General features: G+C 41.9%; 1 protein-coding gene across 1 annotated transcript in view; it reads left to right on the plus strand.

The window, feature by feature from the left end:
- Positions 1–18,956, plus strand: part of TMEM67 (transmembrane protein 67) — an 86,809-nt gene extending 67,853 nt beyond the window's left edge. Inside the window, exon 29 of the transcript XR_010345579.1 lies at positions 17,743–18,956. The gene's annotated coding sequence lies outside the window, so the exon portion shown is untranslated. The remainder of the gene's footprint in view (positions 1–17,742) is intronic.
- Positions 18,957–20,384: the final 1,428 nt, after the last annotated feature.

The raw sequence follows: 20,384 nt of genomic DNA on the forward strand, positions 1-20,384 counted from the left end.
CACAGTAGAATTATAGCTAAGAGCAAAGGCTTTGAATTCTGACAGACCTGTCTTTGAATCCCCAACTTCTCTATTTCCTTTGCATATGATCATAAGCAAACTATCCCACCTCTATGAGCCTCTTCTCTTTTTTTTTCTTTCTCTTTTTTTCTTTTTTGAGATAGGGTCTCACTCTGTCACCCAGGCTGGAGTGCAGTGGCATAATCTCGACTCACTGCAACCTCTGCCTCCTGGGTTCAAGTGATTCTCCCAGCTCAGCCTCTCAAGTAGCCACACCCAGCTAATTTTTTGTATTTTTAGTAGAGATGAGGTTTTACCATGTTGGCCAGGCTGTTTTCGAACTCCTGACCACAAATGATCCACCCACCTTGGCCTCCCACAGTGCTGTGATCACAGGTGTGAGCCACCACACCCAGCCTATGAGCCTCTTCTTTATCTGTCAGCCTGGATAATATCTTCCTCAAGAGGGTTGTCATAAGGATTGAAGGAGATAATAGAGGTACAGTTGTTAGCACAGTGCCTGGAATAGGCCAGTGTACAACAAATGCAGTACGTCATTACAACTGAATTACTATTTTGACAGCCACAAAACAATTAATGTGACACATTTACTTCTTTGACTGCTTCTGTGATATGCCTGAGGTGAGTATAGGTGTGACATTCTGGAGAGGGAGAGCTGGTGTAATGACAGTGCTCTAGAAAAACAGTAATAGTTTTTTCATCTGACCACAGGCTTAATATGAAACAACACTGGGATGAGACTGTTCATGTAATTTAAGGCCACATTAATTCAGTGTCCAAAATAAAGGATGAAATGGCCCCATTGGGTGCTGTTCACACCTTATTCTTGGTATTGTTTCTGGTTCTGAACATGCCTGGGTCTAGGTACTTTGATAATTGGATTTTATTGGTAGGGTGGTGTTCAGGATAGTGAAGGACACTAAGATGCCCATGAAGCATAATAGAAGGAACTGGAGAAAAAATGAACCAGAACCATAATGGTGTTCTTCAAACATTTGTCCCATGAAAATGGGGTTTGACATCCATATAGCTCCCAAGTGCAGAACTAGCATCAATGAATGAAAGCTATGAAATGGTGAATTTCAGGTCAAGAGTGAAGAATTTTTACGTAATTTAGAGCTACTCAAATAATAATGGCTCCCTGACATTTAGGTCCTTCTGCATATGCGTTATGGAAACGAGACAGGGATGCTGAGAGAGGTTCTCTCTCTTGGAGGAGGGATGGACCACATGGATTGCACCATCCTTTCCCAATTGACCATTTGAGTGTACAGATGAAGCCTTCCCATACAAAATCACAACATCGAAGGAGGCTATCTATTTGGCCTCCTATCATGGGAGCTCTGATAACTGAAACAAGAAACCTTGAAGCTAATTGCCTAACAGGCAGAATAAACTCAAGGGTCAGAGACTAATCAGATCATAATAGACTCATTTCTATATTTGTACTATTTTGGGAGTGTAACTTATTCCATAATGACATGTTTATGTTCATTAAGTCATTAAGTAACAAGCTTTGTTATTCAGGTCTTGAGGGACTCTAAATAAGTGGGTTAGGAAAGAATCTGAAATGATGGGGATAAAGTGAAAGCTGCGTGACTCAATTCTTCTTCCTCCCAAAAGAAATGGGCTCCAAGGTTAGATATACATTTAACTGGGTAGTGGAAAGTACACTGAACCGGAAATCCAGAAGTTTAGATTTTTGTCCTATCTTTGTTGATAACTAAACCTTGGCTAAATCAGTTACACTTTCTGGGCTTCTGTTTCATTTATAAGCCCAATGGTCTCAAGTCCTCTTCTTTCTCTGAGGTCAGTTGATAACCTTTTGCATGTAAAATACTGGATGAAGATGATTAATGTTCCTTTGAGCCCACTTGTTCTGGGACATGTCATTTATCCTAAAATTGAGTTTTGTATTTTTTTATTTGTATTTATTTACTATAATTTTTTGAGATGGAGTCTCATTCTTGTCACCCATTCTGGAGTGCAATGGTGCGATCTCAGCTTATGGCAACCTCTGCCTCCTGGGCTCAAGTGATTCTCCTGCTTCAGCCTCCCAAGTCGCTGAGATTACAGGCGCACACCACCACACCCAGCTATTTTTTTGTATTTTTAGTAAAGACAAGGTTTCACCATGTTGACCAGGCTGGTCTCGAACTCCTGAGCTCAGGTGATCTACCCACCTCAGCCTCCCAAAATACTGGGATTACAGGCATGAGCCACTGCGCCCTGCCAGTTTTACATATTTTTAAATGGCAGATAATCTTGAGAAAGTGAACATGGCAGAATTTATTAAAAGTACATCAGTTTAAGCTCAGACAACATATGTGAAAAAATTGTTAATTGTCCTTGCCATTTAAACATGACCCATAGCATGGGGTATGCTGCAGCAAAGCCCTGAATTACTACCTCAAAATAAATCAACCTGTAGGAGGATGTTGTTAGTTGCCTACGGAATGTCCATTCTCCCCTTCTTCTTTTTTATTTTATTTATTTATTTATTTGAGATGGAGTTTTACTCTTGTTGCCCAGGTTGGAGTGCAATGGTGCAATCTTGGCTTACTACAACCTCCGTCTCCTGGGTTCAAGCGGTTCTCCTGTCTCAGTCTCCTGAGTAGCTGGGATTATAGGCATCTGCCACCGTGCCCAGCTATTTTTTTTGTATTTTTTTTTTTACTAGAGATGGGGTTTCTCCATGCCGGTCAGGCTGGTCTCAAACTCCCGACCTCAGGTGATCCGCCCACCTCGGCCTCCCAAAGTGCTGGGATTACAGGCATGAGCCACCGCGCGTGGCTATTTTATTTTTTAAAAGAGACAGAGTTTCACTCTGTCATCCAGGCTGGAGTGCAGTGAAGCAATCATAGCTCACTGTAGCTGCAGCCTCCCAGACTCAGCTCCCAGGCAATCCTCCTGCCTCAGCCTCCTGAGTAGCTGGGACTATGGGCATGTGCCACCATGCCTGCCTAATATATATATATATATATATATATATTTTTTTTTTTTTTTTTTTTGAGATGGAATCTTGCACTGCCTCCTGGGCTTGAGGGCAATGGTGCAATCTCAGCTTACTGCAACCTCTGCCTTCCAGATTTATGTGATTCTCCTGCCTCAGCCTCCCAAGTAGCTGGGATTACAGGCACATACTACCATATCTGGCTAATTTTTTGTGGTTTTTTAGTGGAGATGGGGTTTCACTATGTTGGCCAGACTGGTCTCAAACTCCTGACCTCATGATCTACCCGCCTTAGCCTCCAAAAGTGTTGAGATTACTGCTGTAAGCCACTGTGCCCAGCCAGTTTTTGTATTTTTTGTAGAGATGAGGAGTCCACTCTGTGGCCCAGGCTGGTCTTGAAGCCCTGTGCTCAAGTGATCTTCCCACCTCAGCTCCCAAAGTGTTGGGATTACAGGAATGAGCCACTGTGCCTGGTTCCCCTTCTTTTGTTTACTATGGAACACTGGTTTCATTTGGAATGGAATCTGCTCAGTTTCCATTGTGGCTAAGAGGCCCTGTTTCATGGTGGCCAATGAGAGGCAAGCAGAGGTCTGCTGATGGAGCATCTGAGAAGGCTATTAATTTCCTCATAAAAAGGAATAAACATGGCTGGTATACACTTTTTGCCCTTCTTCTGTCTTCCTGCCTGGAATGTGGTCGTGATGCCTGGAGATGCAGGAGCGTGAGGATGCAGAGCAGGTGCGTAGAGAAGCTGGGTCTTTGACTACTATCTTTGAGCAGCTGTGTGAGCCCCAGGCTGCATCCTCTTCTTGCTACTGGGAAGGACTAAGCCCTATTTACAGACAGGTCTCTAATCCATGCAGTGTAATGCAATCCTGACTCATAAAATACTCCCAAACCACTGCTCCCAAGTTGTTCCATGTCAGGTACACCATAGTATAAACTAATTTCACTTGATACCCTCCAGAAGGTCCTACCTCTTAAGAGAACATGTAGCCATATGCTATTCAGTGTTTTCAGAGAAAACACCACCACCATCATCATCATCCTCAACAACAAGAACAACAAACAAGTAGTATTTACAATGTGTCTTAAGGAAATTTGATTGACTGACTTCAAGCAGCACTGCTTAATTCAGGTCACTTATCAAGAGAAAAGAAGCCAGAGGCAGTAGCTCATGCTTGTAATTCCAGCACTTTGGGAGGCTGTGGTGGGTGGCTTGCTTGAGGTCAGGAGTTTGAGACCAGCCTAACCAACATGGAAAAACCCCATCTCTACTAAAAATACAAAAATTAGTTGGGCATGGTGGCACACGCCTGTAATCCCAGCAACTCGGGGGGCTGATGCAGGAGAATCGCTTGAACCTGGGAGGTGGAGGTTTTTATGGCTCTTCATTTTATAGCATATTGGAGTCTCATGTAACATCATGTGTATATTACATTTATGCCTATTTTATAGAAATTAAGAATAATTTTATAATTTGAGGTAATTATATTAGTTAATATTTATCTTTGCTTTTATGTCATGCAGTTGGTTCTATTTATGGCTTATGTGATGCTGAGTTATTGGTCAGGATTACATTTATGCCTATTTTATAGAAATTAAGAATAATTTTGGTAATTATATTAGTTAATACTTATTTTTGCTTTTATGACATGCGGTTGGTTCTATTGATGGCTTATGTGATGCTGAGTTATTGGTCAGGTCTTATAATCATTGTCCTAGGAGGAGAATAGGCTCTACTTTGTACACCTGTCACGGTTTCCAGGCATGCCTGCACTCCATTCAAGGGCAGAAATAGGCATAGTTTTCTTCTTCCTGTAAGGATTTGTCACCTTATGTCCCAGATGGACAGAATGAGCTGCTTTCATAACCTCTCTCACTCAAGTCTTAACTCAAAATCAGATTTCCTTTATCAGTGCTCTGTGTGTGTGGATCTTTTCACTAATGAGCCGTGTTCACTTCCCAAACACACTTGCTACAGCACCTCCACTTCTGCTCACTGGGTCTACTGCTGTATCTTCCTCTGAGCATGGCCACATCCCTCAAATGCAGCCAGGGGCCTCTTCTCCCTGTGATCGTGTAGGCTTAGAGCCGCTTGGCTCCTCAGTTCCTCAATGGTTCCCTAAGAAATGCAGTCTCACCAAGCATTCTGTGAATTTTTTTTTAACTTTCTGGGGATTCAGGAGGGCCCATCATGGAACAGCACAACATCTCCTCTCTCCCTTTCTTCCTCTCTCCCTCTTTCTCTCCCCTTTTCTTCATGGTATTTTTTATATATAGTGGGTGAGACTATATATATAGTTATGAGCAAGAACTGTGGATGAAAACCTATATATATACAACAATCAACACACACAATTTCTGTGACCAAATGTGTGGGAGTTTCTCTCCACACCAAACAAGCAATCATTTCTGTGTCAGATACCAACCTTGCGCCCCCCAACTCGATTTTGACACTATCTATCTGGAGATAGTGTCAGAGCCCACAGGGTGAGGGCTCAGTCTCCAAGATGGTCCCCTCTCCCAGATACCAGTCACATGTCAGGGACTCCAGAAGTTCTGATGGACCAGCTTCAGTTTGGGGTTGCTACAACCACTCTTTAAGTTGGGTTAATTTGCTAGTGTAGTTCACAAAACTCAGGGAAACACATCAACCAGTTTGTTATAAAGGATATTACAAAGGATACAGGTGGAGAGATGGGTAGGGCGAGGTACGCAGGAAGGGTGCAGGGCTTCCACGGGCTTTCCAGCCTCCAGGAATCTCATTTGCGCAGCCATTTGGAAGCTCCCTGAATGCTGTCCTCTTGGGCCTTTTATACAGACGTCCTCAGATAAGCATGATTGACAGCTATGTAGAAATGTGTTTGGACAAAAAGGATATGATCTAATGCTAATAGACTGAGTGGGGAGACCCAGCAAGGCCTGTCTTCAGATTCTTCTTGGCTTCTCTGGGCAGCGCTCCTTCCTCCAGGATATGGGATCTTATGACCTACAATCAAACAAGGTAGCTCAGGGAATTTATGGTCAGCTCCAAGACAGAAAAGTAGGGGAAGATTCCTGTCTTGGGGAGAGAAAGAAGGGTGGCGGAAGGTCAGAGAAAGATTCTATTTTCTGAGGCCTGATTCTGAGGCCTCAAGTGCCCCAAGATTATAACCAAAGACTGTAACAAGGGCTATGGGAGTTATGAGCCAGGAACTGTGGGTGAAAACCATAGGTTTTTTTCTGTCTTGGAGCTGACCCAAGAGGACAGCATTCAGGGAGCTTCCAAATGGCTGTGCAAATGAGATTCCTGGAGGCTGGAAAGCCCGTGGAAGCCCTGCACCCTTCCTGCGTACCTCGCCCTACCCATCTCTCCACCTGTATCCTTTGTAATATCCTTTATAACAAACTGGTTGATGTGTTTCCCTGAGTTTTGTGAACTACACTAGCAAATTAACCCAACTTAAAGAGTGGTTGTAGCAACCCCAAACTGAAGCTGGTCCATCAGAACTTCTGGAGTCCCTGACATGTGACTGGTATCTGGGAGAGGGGACCATCTTGGAGACTGAGCCCTCACCCTGTGGGCTCTGACACTATCTCCAGATAGATAGTGTCAAAATCGAGTTGGGGGGCGCCAGGTTGGTATCTGACACAGAAATGATTGCTTGTTTGGTGTGGAGAGAAACTCCCACACATTTGGTCACAGAAATTGTGTGTGTTGATTGTTGTGAGAGAATAGGAAAAAGCACATTGAGTGTTGTTTTATCCACACTCAGACTCAGACCTCCCTCCGGGTTCACCCAGGAGCTTCTTATATAACAAGCCAAGCCCAGCTTCTGTATACTCGGCTTTTACCTTGGGCAGGATGGTATTTTTCTAACACAGGCAAAGCTCTCCCTGGCAGGAATTCTTGTTATAATCGTCATACACAAAATGCATTTGCTCATGTATTTCCATGAATAATCAGAAAGTTCTGCCTTCGCAGAATCATCTCCTGATCTCATACTTTAAACTTTGATTTTAGAAGTGACAGTACAGTGAGGGTCTGGAACTTTCTCAGCTTGTGATGATCATGGACACTTACAGAGTAAATCAGGATGAAGCCAGGTCCTTGAGATCTGCAGCACATATGGCATATTCCCTCCTGTTACAGTCGCATGTTTGGTGCTCCCACTTCTAATACGCCACATGGGGAGCACAGGAAGCATCTAGCACTAAAATCATTTCCAGTTTTAAAACCACTATGACAAGTAGGAGGAGACAACCCATGTGAGTGGACCAGGCCTTTCTTTGAGACCCCTTAAGTGAAGGTTTTCTTAGAAAAGACCCAGGGAAGACAGGGGGCCTGGAAAATGAAAGAATGGCCAGGTTAACAAGCACATGTGAGTACAAGGTGTGCATTTAGGTCAGATGAAGTAAGAGATGAAAACAGAAACCAAACTTGTTTTGGTGGCTCACACCTGTAATCCCAGCACTTTGGGAGGCCAAAGCAGGCAGATCACTTGAGGTCAGGAGTTTGAGACCAGCCTGGCTAACGTGGAGAAACCCTGTCTCTACTAAAAATACAAAAATTGGCCAGGTATGATGGCAGGCACCTGTAATCCTAGCTACTTGGGAGGCTGACGCAGGAGAATCGCTTGAACCTGAAAGGCAGAGGTTGCAGTGAGCCGAGATCATGCCACTATACTCCAGCCTGGGTGACAGAGCAAAACTCCATCTCAAAAAATAACTTGTTGAGAATGTTGCCAACAATTGGACAAATAATTTGTATTACAGTGGACACTTTGACTCTTTTAAAGAGAAATAACAGCTGATGATGGTTTGCTAATATAACAAGACTATTTTTTTCTGTCATTTACATTCAAATGAAAGCCATTTGCTAATCTTCCAACCTTCTGAGAATACCCTGTCCTGTAACATCCAAATGAAATGGTGAGTGTCCCGTCCCCAACCCAAATATTATGAGAAGCCCTGCCTCCTTCCAGGTTTCTGAGGATTCCTGGTAGGGTACCGGGTATGCATGAGTGCATTCATGTGCTTGTGTGTGTATGTGTGTGTGTGTGTGTGTGCGCGCGCGTGCACATGTGTGTGTTTATGCTTGTGTGCCTGTGTGTGTGGTGGATGTCACAGCAGAGGAGCAGAGTGTGCAGAAGGCATGGTGGCTTCTGTTCTTCAAGTCACCCCTCCCTCGGAATGGTTCTGCTGAATTCCTATTTCTCATCTTGCCCTGTGGCTATTGTTCTACTACTTCACCTCATTGGGTGAATCCCCTATAGGGATTCCCTTTCCTTCATTCTCCAAAGCACTGTTGACATTAGACAATTGCAGGTTTCAACCTTTGCTGAAAACCTAGGGTAATGGAGAGGGGCACTGCTTGGAAAACAAATTCAAGCTGGACATCAAGTCTTGCCATCCTCCAAGTCCTTCAGCCAACCCTCCAGCACAGGAAATTTACATTACTGTCTTTCCTTTTCGGGCCTGGCCTGCTGCTGTGCTCCTAGGGCTAACTTTCTTCTCTACCCTCATTCTTCTGTATCATCTTGGAGTCCCCATGGTTCCTGTACCTTTCTCCTTTGTCAGCAGTGACTCAAAAACTCTCTATACAGAAGGAGGAGCTCAGTGAGAACAGTCTGATTGGAGACTGGGGCTAAAGGTCTTGTCTCAAAGTCTGCTTTGCTTTGAAGCACACTGTTTTTACTTAGACTATATGCTACTTGGGTTGGGGGGTAGATCCAGTGGAGGCTACAGAAAAGAGCTTAAGCCAGTTGCATTGATACAGCCACACCTCATTTTAGCACTGCAACTCCACCATCTCTACTTTACCTACAGAACAATTTAGTTATCTTCTAGAATCTCCTCTTTCCAGAATATGCCTTGGAGAAATCACCTTCTATAATCAAACCCCCCTCTAGGTATTTCTCAAACAAAAGAGCACACTTCTTTCTGCCACATTCCAAAATGTGAAAGCAACTGCAGAGGTTTCTTTTTACAATAGCAATTGGGCTGGATGCAGTGACTTATGCCTGTAATCCTAGCACTTTGGGAGGCCAAGGTATGCGGATAACTTGAGGTCAGGAGTTCGAGACCAGCCTGACCAACATGGGGAAACCCCATCTCTACTAAAAATACAAAAATTAGCTGGTGTGGTGGCAGGCACCTGTAATTCTAGCTACTTGGGAGGCTGAGGCAGGAGAATTACTTGAACCCAGGAGGCAGAGGTTGCAGTAAGCAGAGATTGTGCCAGTGTACTCCTGCCTGGGCGCAGAGCGAGACTCCATCTCAAAAAATGAATAAATAAAAATTTAAAAAATTTAATAAGATAGCACTTGATCCATTTCTGTAAAACTTGTAAAATATGTGAGACAAAGTAGCAAACATAAGAATATTTGTTCATTTCTTCCTGTCAACACAATTTCAGAAAGTCCCTGACTCTGTGGGACATGCAGCTCTCTGGAAAGATGCTTTGAAGACAAAACAGAAGAGAGTACATAGCCCCCATGTGTCTTGCCTGAGTCACTATACTCCCTAAAAGATAAATGACCTGGTTCTTGCCTTGTCCTACACATAAGATAACGTCAGATGGGGTTAGTGATTATGCCTCTGTAATTTTTGACCAGATGTACTCTTACACCCAAACCTTGATGTGATTCTGCTTTAATGTAACTTCTGAGAACGTTTGATGTGATTTTGCATGTACTGAACCCCCACCACCTGCATGTAAGCAGTGGGATGAAAAACTGTGCCAGAGCCAAGAGACTTCTCCCAGGCTCTAGGCCTTGGTCCATAGTCCTCAGGAAGACTTCTAAACAAAGCTAGCTTTAATCATAGTCAACAAATGAAAATTACTACTATTCAAAGAGTGTTTGGTCTTCACTCTGTTTTTAGGATGTTGCCAAGTTTCACGATGCGGAGGAAATTCTGAAATCATAGATATTAGGCGACAGTAGTAATAAGTAGCTTACCTCTTTCATTTGAGGTTCAGAAAACTGAGGCCCAAAGCAGTTTTGTGGTACGTTCAAGGTCACTGGCAAGCCCCTCAGTGGAGAGCTAGCACTGAAGTCTCCTCAGGACAGCCATAGCCGGCTGAGAATAGTTTAACAGAGAAATGACCTAATTTAGGTGGTTCACCTGGCTTGTCAAGTACAACAAGTGTGGCACAGAATTCTTAGAAACAGGACTTAATGGTTTAAAGCATATACAAATGACATGCTTAGGTATGCAAAAATATGTGCATACATATTAGTTGTATTGGTGAAACCTATCTGCCAATAGAGAAATTTATGTCATACTGTCAAAAGATAGTGCTTGAATTACAATTCAAATTGTTACAGAAAAATGCAAGTAAAATCTCATGTGAGTAAAAAATGTGAGTCCTAGAGTCCCATCTGGACTTCAGTGTTTTTGTTATTTGTTTTGTTTTGTTTGAAAGAGCATCTCGCTCTGTTACCCATGCCCAGGATTAAGTGCAGTGGTGCAGTCACAGTTCACTGCAGCCTTAACCTCCCAGGCTCAAATGATCCTCCCATCTCAGCCTCCCAAGTAGCTAGGACTACAGGTGCATGCTACCATGCCTGGACAGACTTCAATGTTGAACCTATTTTTTCCCTGGAATAATTGCCTATATCTCTTTTACATAATTAGGACACTTGAGGCTGGGCACGGTGGCTTATGCCTGTAATCCCAGCACTTTGGGCAGCTGAGGCAGGTGGATCACAAGGTCAGGAGTTCAAGACCAGCCTGACCAACATGGTGAAACCCTGTCTCTATTAAAATACAAAAATTAGCCAAGTGCAGTGGCGGGTGCCTGTAATCCTAGCTACTCAGGAAGCTGAGGCAGGAGAATTGCCTGAATGCAGGAGGCGGAGGTTGCGGTGAGCCAAGATTGCACTCCAGCCTGGGTAACAAGAGCGAAACTCCGTCTCAAAAAAAAAAAAAAAAAAAGATACTGTGATTTTAAAAAATGATTTCTTCCTAAAGAAGTACACACTAGGGCTAAGTTCATTTACTCAGCCCTTGAACTACTCATGATGACCTTTGAGAGATCATTCAAGGTCAAACCCAAGCCCTCTTTAACATGGTTTCATGATCTACTTCTCAGGCTTCTTTACTCCTCATTGCTCCATCATGCTCAAACCCTAAGTGCCACAAATATCAGAATGAATTCCTGGAATAAAGCAGTCAGTCATTCATTGAGCCAGTCTGTTTGCCCTCCTTCACTCTTTCCTTGAGGTCTGCAAGCCTGCCCTGGTCTATCTCTGGAAAGCTCTCTCTTATTGCAGCTGCCTTACTCCTTACTCATCTTTTAGCTGTTAGCCTGGACATCCCTCCTCGGGAAGCCTTTCCGGATCCCTCCTGACCAGGTCAGCTGTCCCTTTCATAGGTCCCCACAGCCTCCTCACTTTCCTATTCATAGCAGACACGGAAGGCAGACAAGAGAACTTGTTAGGACAGGGACCGTAACTGCCTAGTGTGTTCAAAAAATTGTATCCCCAGTACCGACAGCAGTATGTGGACATATTATATGTTTATTTATTCGCTTATTTTTTGTTATGTATTTCCCCATGGGAATAAAAGCACCATGAGTAAGGGTCTGGTCTGTCTTATTAGCTACTGAATCTAACCCCAGTACCTAGAATTCTGTTAACACCTTAAAGTATACTATTAGTATTAGTCTGTTCTCACACTGCTATAAAGAAATACCTGATACTGGGTAATTTATAAAGAAAAGAGGTTTAATTGGCTCATGGGTCTGCAGGCTGTACAGGAAGCATGATGCTAGCAGCTGCTTGGCTTCCTAGGGAGGCCTCAGAAAACTTACAATCATGGTGGAAGGCAAAGAGGAAGCAGGTGCCAGAGTAGAAGCAAGAGAAAAGAAGGAAGGTACTACACACTTTTAAACAACCAGATCTCATGAGAACTCACTCACTGTCACGAGAACAGCACCAAGAGGATGGTGCTGAATCATTCATGAGAAACCACCCTCATGCTCCAATCACCTCCCACCAGGCCTCACTTCCCACACTGGGGATTACAGTTTGACAGGAGATTTGGGTGGTGACACAGATTAAAACTATATCACCATTCCATATTTTTTTTCTGTTTGTGGCTGTACATATATATGTGTGTATGTATTATATTTTACAGAAACGAGATAACTTTGCATATATTTTTGTAACCTGCTTTTTTTCACTCAACTGTATATTGTAAATATGATTTCATGTTAGTAAAAGTCTTCTATAAACATTTCCTTCAATACATCTTCCATTGTTGGACCTTTAAATTATTTTCTATTATAAACTTTAAAATATATACTAACCATTTAGAAGAATCATCAGTACAGCCTATGAGCAGAAGGAAGGCTTTCTGTTTGATGCATACACACGTGGGGATTAGAAGGTGGCACAAGAGAGCTTTCCTTGCCCCTGGTCTCCTTGGTGTTCTGGAACCTGCCCCTCTGATGGGGTCTGGAAGTAGGTCCAACCTGGCCTCCCTTCTTCCTCTCCTACCTTCTAGCTTTTTACTGCTCAGATTGTAAGATGTTCAGTTTCCTCTAGTTTGTCCTGAAATGGAACTGGGGAAGGGATAAAGGAAAGTGGCCATTTCCTTCCACCCACCAGTGATTCAGCCTCAGAGAGGAGTGATTAGATGTTTCTTCTCTATTGTGTATCTAGCCACACAATTTTTACAGAGCACTAGCCCTAAATATCTGTCCTTGCTTGTTTGGGAAATGGTACTTCATTTAATTTGCAAACATTCAATGAGCTTCTTTTCTAATCAAAATGCTGAGAACCACCATTTAGCTAAAGCTTTGCATCTATTTTCAATTATATTTTTAGGAGAATATTTGAAAAGAGTAAGTTCTGGCTTAAAGGTTATATACATTTTTATTTATTTATTTTGTTTTAATGAGAACAAGTTTGTTTATTTTTTAAATTTGCAGGTACACAGTAGGTGTATATGTTTATGGAGTACATGAGATATTTTGACATAGGCATGCAATGTGAGATAAGCACATCATGGAGAATGGGGTATCCATCCCCTAAGCATTTATTCCTTAAGTTACAAACAATCCAATTATACTCTTTAAGTCATTTTAAAACGTACAATTAAGCTATTATTGACTACAGTCGCCCTACTGTGTTATCAAATAGTAGGTCTTATTCTTTCTTTTTTTGAGACGAAGTCTCGCTCTGTTGGCCAGGCTGTAGTGCAATGGCCAATCTCAGCTCACCACTACCTCTACCTCCCGGGTTCAAGCAATTCTCCTGCCTCAGCCTTCCAAGTAGCTGGGATTACAGGCATGCGCTACCACACCTGGTTAATTCTTTGTATTTTTAGTAGAGATGGGGTTTCTCCATGTTGGTCAGGCTGGTCTCGAACTCCTGACCTCAGGTGACCCATCCACCTTGGCCTCCAAAAGTGCTGGAATTAGAGGCGTGAGCTACCACGCCCAGCCTTATTCATTCTTTTTAACTACTTTTTGTATCTATTAACCATTCCCACCTCCCTCCTAGCCCCTACTCTCCTTCCCAGCCTCTGGTAACCATCCTGCTACTCTATAGTCCATGAGTTTAATTATTCTGATTTTTAGATCCCACAGATAAGTGAGAATATATGATGTTTGCCTTTCTGTGCCTGGCTTATTTCATTTAACAAAGTGATCTTCTGTTCCATCCATGTTGTTGCAAATGACTGCATCTCATTCTTTTTTATGGCTGAATAGTACTCCATTGTGTATATGTACCACATTTTCTTTATCCATTCATCTGTCAGTGGATGCTTAGTTTGCTTCCAAATCTTAGCTATTGTAAACAATGATACAACAAACATAGTAGTGCAGATATCTCACTAATATACTGATTTTCTTTCTTTTGAGTATATACTCAGCAGTGGGATTGCTGGATCATGACGGTAGCTCAACTTTTAGTTTTTTGAGGCGCTTCCAAATTGTTCTTCATAGTAGTTGTACTAATTTACATTTCCACCAAGGGTATACAGGGTTCCCTTTTCTCCACATTCTTGCCAGCATTTTTTCCTGCCTGTCTTTTGGATAGAAGTCATTTTAGCTGATATCTCATTGCTATCAATGATGATATCTCATTGTAGTTTAGATTTACGTTTCTCTAACAATCAATTATATGGAGCAGCTTTTCATGTGCCTGTTTGCCATTTGTATGTCTTCTTTTGAGAAATGTCTATTCAAATATTTTGTCCATCTTTTGTTCAGATTATTAGATTTTTTTTCCTATAGAGTTATTTGAGCTCCTTGTATATTCTGGTTATTAACCCCTTGTCAGATGGGTAATCATATGCTTTTTTTTTTTTTTTTTTGAGACAGAGTCTCACTCTGTCGCCCAGGCTGGAGTGCAATGGCACAATCTCGGTTCACTGCAATCTCCATCTCCTGGGTTCAAGCGATTTCTGGCTAATTCTTGTATTTTCAGTAGAGACAGAGTTTCGCCATGTTGGCCAGGCTGGTCTTGAACTCCTGCCCAAGTGATCTGCCCACCTTGGTCTCCCAAAGTGCTGGGATTACAGGCATGAGCCACCACACCCAGCTGTTATATGCATTTTTAAGTCTCGTGAATACATACTGTCAAACTGCCTTCCATGAAAATTGCACCAAATTGGCTGGGCGCCATGGCTCATGCCTATAATCCCAGCACTTTCTGAAGCCGAGGCAGGTGGATCACTGGAGATCGGGAGTTCGAGACCAGCATGACCAACATGGAGAAACCCAGTCTCTACTAAAAATACAATGTTAGGGGAAGTAGCAAAGGAGAAAGGGCTTACAGAGTACCTACATAAATTGGTAATGAGTAACATATAAACTGGGAACAACAAACCGCAGCAAACTGCGGGAGGCCTCTGGGGAGGCAAACTTCTCCATGCCTCATGTTTTGGTGCAGGGTGAGCTAGGCTCTGTTACCATAAACATTGTGTTCAAGGACGTAAAACCCCTTCATAGCACTAAGATGTAACCAGACTTGTAGTCTCCTTGTAAGGCCCGAGTTCCACCAGCTGCACATAGTTGATAGGCTAAAGATAAATGCATGTTCTTGTTTTGTGAAACTCCCAAACCACCACTGCTATCAATCTTTAGAATGACGCACCAGTTCTGGCTCACTGATTCATTTCTGGCTCACTGATTCACCCCACCATCACGTCACCCTCTCCACACCATCACTCCACCACCTACCCTATGGATCAAAGTGATTGTAACCAATAAATACGGTAGGATATCAGAGCTCGATGCCTTCACTGCCTCCATTGCAAGTGATGGCCCCCTGGTCCCACTTTTTGCATTCTTAATCTGTCTTTTTCTCATTCTTTTGTCACCACCAAACTTGGGATACCCACAGGTGATGTGGGGGCTGGTTCCCTACATACAAAACTTAGCCAGGTGTGGTGGTGCATGCCTGTAATCCTAGCTATTCAGGAGCCTGAGGCAGGAGAATCACTTGAACCCAGGAGGTAGAGGTTGTGGTAAGCCAAGATCACGCCATTGCACTCCAGCCTGGGCAACAAGAGTTAAACTCCATCTGAAAAAAGAAAAGAAAAGAAAATCACACCAAATTACATTTCCACCAGTGGTGTACAATAATGCCTCACAACACCAGGGATAATCATGTTTTGGTAGGCAATTTGTGGTATCTCATTGTTTCATTAATGTTCATTTCCCTAAACCATATGTTTTTAGGTAATAGATATAAAGTAATATCTCATTGTTGCATTAATTTGCATTTTTCTAAAGCTTATTTCTTTTAAAAAGTAATAATTTCAAAGTACATTTTTCTTTTTAGTAAACCAATAGAATTTAAAAAATTTTCCTTTGTTAATTTTGAGATCATGAGACAAGGAGACACCAGAGTTTTTAGTCATATCTCACAACCACACACTGAGGCAGTGGAGTTAAAAAGAAGGTGCTCATCTAAGCAAACTTACTGTTTTACAGATTTAAAAAATAGGGGCCGGGCGCTGTGGCACACGCCTGTAATCCCAGCACTTTGGGAGCCCAAGGCGGACGGATCACAAGGTCGAGAGATTGAGACCATCCTGGCCAACATGGTGAAACCCTGCCTCTACTAAAAATACGAAAATTAGCTGGGTGTGGTGGCGTGCACCAGTAGTCCCAGCTACTCAGGAGGCTGAGGCAGGAGAATTGCTTGAACCCGGGAGGCAGGAGGCGGAAATTGCAGTGAGTCGATATCGCACCACTGCACTCCAGCTTGGCAACAGAGCAAGACTCCGTCTCAAATAAATAAATAAATAAATAAATAAAAATAAGACCCAGTGGTTAAAGAAAAATGTATTAATGAAAGCTGTGATGGTTTAATCAAACAAAATGAGGTTATTTTGTAGCTGCAAAAATTTCTGTGTATTTCAGTTTAGGCAATATTATGTAGCATATACTATACTTCGAAAAAGTTACTCAACAAGGTGCTGCGAGAAAACAAAATCAAACTCCTTTCAAGGAATCTATGTACAGGAGTAAGGGATTAATATCAACAAAGTGCTTGATGAAAAGCAAAGGGTTAACCATAAAAATGAATAGAATGAAACTAAATTAATGAGGACAGTTGATGACATAGTCGAATTTATAGAAACTTGTCAGCACATAATGGAAAATAATCTTTTAAAACTATTTTAGAGGTGAGGTTTTTACAAAATTATTCTGGTGGGGAAAAAAATAAAACCTCATATATGACTACAGTTACATGTGTTTGGACAACAGCAGTTTCAGAAGATTGTGCTATCAGATACCTCTATGTGGGGAAAGAATAGTCTATTCAATCAACAAGCACTCACTTATTCTAAACCTAGTGCTATGAAGGATCTACCAAGATCAAAGGCAAGGTCTTTCTGTCCTGGAAGAGTCCAGTCTAATGAACGAGAAAGACAAAGAAATAACACGAAACAGTATGATAAGAGCTATGATCATCCCATCTGAACGATTGTTGATCAGTCCCTGGGAGTTGTCAGCTCCAGGAAAACTAGAAACAGGACAGACTGAGGTCAGATGCTGGAGATAGCAGGGCCAAGATGCCAAAGCCTTGCCCAGGAGCACAGCACTGGCATGGAGATGAGGTCAGATAGCTGCCATGACACTGGGGCCAGGCAGCTGGCTGGAAAGTGGAGCCAGGGCAAGCCTGGGGGACACATCTGAAGTCAGAAATGGCAGGGGAAGGGGGAGATGGGAAGCTGAAAGCAGGAGACCAGCGAGAGTTTGAGGGAAGAACATTCCGTTGTGTGGGGACTTTCTCAAGGCCCTATTCACCAACCCCAGCAACAATCCACTGCTGACTTAGTTAGAGGTTATATTCTCCAACCAAGTATCTAACTGTAGGGGTGGTATAAAGTGGCCGGAGAGTCATCAACCTGAATTTTTGAGGCTTCAAAGAAGAAATAGCAGAGAATGTGTTCTGCTCTGCTTGAAGGGTGGAAGATGGAAAGGAAATGGTGCAGGATGAGGCTGATAAATTGGTACCAACAACCAACATTCACTGAGCACTTTCTCTGGGACAGGCCAAGTGTGAGGGGCTTCACACGCACGACCTTATTTAAGCCCACAACAACCTTGTAGGATAAACTCTATTATTAGCCGGACTTCACAGATGAAGAAACTAAGAAACTTTGCAGATTACAGAGTTTACGTAATTTTTCTTAGGTTTCACACTATAATGTGAGTTCTAACTCCAGAACTCTATTAACAACTAAATATGCTCTGTGTGGCATGACTATGAAGAGGCTTTCTCAGACCAAAAGTTCTGCACTTTCTCTTTTAGGCATGGTGATGCCTGTTTGGAGGTATGGCTAAATGTCATCAGCATAAACTTTAGAGTCTTTGGATCTGGGTTCAAAGCACAGTTCTATAACTTGGTGAGATTCCTTATTCAAGGTAATTTTCTTAGGCATCATTTTCCTGGTCTGAATTAAGAATAATAATAATGTCTTTTTGCTGGAATGTTGTGAGACTTAAATATGACAATGTACATGAAAGCATTGGTTGACTACAAAGCTAAACATAAATATTAACTGTTATGCATTCTACTGTATTTTAGATAAACCATCAAGGCAGCCACGAAGCAGAGCGACATGAAAGCCATCTGGAGACTATTTTAATGATCCAGATGAAGGATGATGACAAGGGCCTATGCCAAGGCAGTGGCAGTGAGGATGGAGAGAAAGGACATATTTAAAGGCTATTTAGGTCGCTTTACAAAACAGAACCAAATGACAGATTGGATACAGTGAGGGAGAGGAAAGGGGGTCAGAATGATTCAGAATTTTATGTTGAGTAATCGAGTGGATGGTGATGTTATTAATTAAGAAAGAAGAGTAGGCAGGATAATACGTTCTATTTCAGGAATATTGTGACGAGGTGTGTATGAGACATCCAGTAAGCAGAGATGTGAAATATGAGTGGGACTATGGGGGCGAGGGGGGCCTCAGAAAAGAGATGTGCCATAGATTCAGATTTGGACACCACTGGGTATTTGTGAGACTAAAACTCTGAGAATAGAGGTCATGTCCAGGTAAGACATAAGGCAATGGTTTGTACCCCTTTAAAGCCAAGGAAACTTTCCACTCACACACACAAAAAAGAAATGCTTATGCTAAAACCCAGTGTGCAAAACAACTCAAAATGAAGCTTTTCTGGTTAAATCCAGAGTGAGTTTCCCACTTCTTGAGACAGCCTCTGAACAGGTTTCACTGAGCCCAGTTTGAGAACCACCTACATGGAGAAGAGAAGAGTGTGAGTTAACCACTAAACGGAGTCTGAAAGAAAGCAGCTTATGCAAAATCAGACTAGAATTTTAGTTTTAGATTTTTTTGTGAAAAGCTTTTTTGAAACTTTAATGATGTTCGAAGCTTCACCCAGTTATTTGCAGTACTAATACTCATTCTGGCCTGCTCTTACAGATCTGTGACTCTATTTCAATGTCTATGTGTGCCCACCAGAAGCCGCAGGGCCATTCAAATAAAAAAAGTTGGCTGAGTTTCCAAGTCTCTCTTTCCAAGGTCATGCATGTTGGTTTTCCTCTTTATCAGCAAAGACTTATCTTATATACATCTGCTGGGTCATTCATGCTAAGATCACCATGTTTGTCCCAACTACCATGATTCTTACGTGATCTCTAAACTAGATAAATGCTCATCCATTCAAGCAGATGTTTAATAAAAGTAATCTTAAATATTTAACTTGTAAACTTTTAAAAAAGTCGAATTATCCTTTTGATTTGGGTAACCAAAGACAAACAAAAAGATAAAAAAAAAGAAATTAAAAAAATAAAAAAAGTCCAATTGGTAAACCTTTTCTCTAAAGTAAATTAATCAAGTCTGCTTATTATTTCAACACAGTCAAGGGTTTAATTCTAAATCCACTAAGGGCATTTTGACTTGGTTATTAAATCAGAAAGACCTAATCATATGATAAAGAAAGAGAAGAAAGAAAAAGAGGAGAGCAGAGGGAGGCCAAAAGAGAGAAGCAAGGACGTCGAGTGATATATTAAGAGCTACTTTAAGAACAAAAACAATAGCACTCTAACATATCAGTGATCTAAACAATAAAAATTCATTTCTCAAAGTTCAACATTGTGGATATTTATGATTGCCATGTGATTGTTCATTTTGTGACTTGGTACCCTTTTAGAGCCTCTTCATCTTTTCCTGGGTCCTTTGCCACTCAGCGAGTGGATTGTGGACAAGAAGTCTGCATGTGAGAGGATTCTATGGGCCAGGCTGAAGGTGGGCGCATCACTTCTGTGCACGTTCCTTCAGCCAGAATGAGTCACAAAGCCATGTTTATCTGCAAGGGGAGTTGAGAAATGTCATCTAGTCATGTGCCCAGAGGTAAGCAGAAGTGGAGAAAGTGAGCAGCAGCTACTCTTTGGTACAGATGAAACAAAAAGTGCCTATGCACAGGTTTTGTAAAAATTAAGAGAAATGAATCCCTGGTACATAAAAACTTTCAGCCTGATTCTTCTTATATGAAACCTTAGTCCAAAGGTCTGAGAGACTGGCGCATATTGAATACTCCCAGCCCTGTCACAGATATCAGTTAATTCCTAAATAGAAGGGAATTACTATGTTTTTCAGATGTACCAAAGAAGATGTTCATCTATCTTATAGACAAGATCCAATTTTTAAAACATTAAGAAAATATTTTATTTCAGATAGTGAAATAAAATGTATTTGTGTTTGATGCAGCTGGGCATTATTATATAAACTTTTCCTTTACAAACTTCTCATAAAAACTTGTTCACATTCTTACCCCAAAAAAAGTTTTCAAAAAGCTAAACACATACCCACTGAGTCATAGAATAATTGGAATTCTGACAGGAAGATAACTGTAAAGCAGTTCTTTAAAGAGGAGCAGCACTCCACTTTATTTAAACTCCACAAAGTAGGTAAGCGTTTTATGGGT

The sequence above is a fragment of the Aotus nancymaae genome, unplaced genomic scaffold (assembly GCF_030222135.1).
Source record: "Aotus nancymaae isolate 86718 unplaced genomic scaffold, 86718_ANA_hifiasm-v0.15.2.pri h1tg000036l, whole genome shotgun sequence".
NCBI classification, from domain to species: domain Eukaryota; kingdom Metazoa; phylum Chordata; class Mammalia; order Primates; family Aotidae; genus Aotus; species Aotus nancymaae.